Source organism: Olea europaea, unplaced genomic scaffold (assembly GCF_002742605.1).
Source record: "Olea europaea var. sylvestris unplaced genomic scaffold, O_europaea_v1 scaffold489, whole genome shotgun sequence".
Classification (NCBI taxonomy): domain Eukaryota; kingdom Viridiplantae; phylum Streptophyta; class Magnoliopsida; order Lamiales; family Oleaceae; genus Olea; species Olea europaea.
Window position 1 is genome coordinate 337,910 of NW_019263203.1, and position 1,573 is coordinate 339,482.

General features: G+C 32.2%; 1 long non-coding RNA gene across 2 annotated transcripts in view; it reads left to right on the forward strand.

The window, feature by feature from the left end:
* Positions 1-1,175, forward strand: part of LOC111388379 — a 4,202-nt gene extending 3,027 nt beyond the window's left edge. For both annotated transcript variants that reach the window (XR_002701555.1, XR_002701556.1), the window contains one exon: positions 1,125-1,175. This is a non-coding gene — a long non-coding RNA (uncharacterized LOC111388379). The remainder of the gene's footprint in view (positions 1-1,124) is intronic.
* Positions 1,176-1,573: the final 398 nt, after the last annotated feature.

Sequence of the window (1,573 nt, forward strand, 5' to 3'; positions counted from 1 at the left end):
CAATAATCTTTAATTCTTTCAACACTTTTTGTTTTGTAGATTGTACTGTTTTATTCAGGAAAATGAGAAGTAATTTTTAGATGGCTCGTACAATTATAAATGTTTTCCAAGGGAAAAGTGAACTACTATTAATATCACGTATATTTTGATTTTATTTTAAAAAAGCATTAGAATTCCATAATTATGGAATCTGTAATTTATCCGTTCTTATTAAATCTCAGAGTCTCCCATGTACTTTCATAAATTTGATTATCCTCAAGTCGAGTTCACCTCTTCTTTATTACTTCATTTCTTTTAAAATAAGCCAACACATTCTGTTGATCCCTTCTATAAAGCAAATTATCTATGTACTCACAAAGTTGTACAAGCTTGGAATTCAAGAAAAGCAAGTTGTGGCTTATGATAGGTTGAATTGGAGTCAAGATTTTTGCTTAACTTTTACAAAAAATTCTACCATTATTTTGTCTAGACTTGATGCAAGAATATATGTGATGTGAATGATACTGCTTGATTGATGATTCAAGTTCTTCATTTAGGACTTATTCTTAGATGTGAAAGTGTTCATAAATCTTAATGGGTTCTTGGTTATTTGGTGAAATAATTGCTAATTATTTGTTAATTTATGTACATTCACTGATCTTGTTTCATGTATTATATGTTGTAGGCCTGTAGTTATTCTGGTTTATCCTCTTTAAGCAGGGCTTCTTCTTGTACTAAACTAGATTTAAGTACTATACGGTAGTATGTTTGGTATTGTCAATTGGATGGAACCACAGGGTTCGATTTCGATGTTTGCTTCGTTTTCCATAATTCTCTTTTTTAAAATTCCAAAATCTTTAGTCAATATTTTCTCTGATCTTTTCGTAAGTTAGCTTTACTTGTCTAAATATATTTCTTTTGGATATAAACTATTTTCATGAAGGTGGAGTTGTGGATAAACTTTCGAAATTATTTTAATTATTATTTTGTTTTGTGGTCCACTCATACCACTTCAATTGGATGCTCATTTGTTGATATTTTGCAAGTTTTGACTCATAGCCACCTCTTAGTATTGATAAGTGTGTTTTTGCACACTTATTTAGGTCACAAACATGACTTAATTACGTTACATTTGTGAATTGTAGGGAACACCAATGAACATGGTGAAATTCATGAGAGAAGACGCGAAAAATCACTAAAATGACACAAAGTGAAAGTTCAAGGACTAAGGTGCAATTACCCAAAAGTTGACCCGATGAACAAATCAAGGAATTGGTTGAACCAAATGCCAATTGATGATGTCTTGAGATGATGGAATGGAAAGAGTGAAGAAAAGAGGTCTAGAAGTGAAATATTCAAGTAAAGGGACTAAATTGAAGAGAATAGAAGTTGGAGTCTACCATGCGGCCACATGGTAGAACTCTCGTGCAGCCGCACGAATGAATGTAGGGAATTTTTATCAAAACATGGAATAACCATGCGGCCACACTGATTAAAACCATGCGGTCGCATGGTAGTATTTCCGATACGAAATTTTCTTTCCTTATGCGATTAAAACTCCTTTGGTAACCTAATATTCACGGGATATAAATAT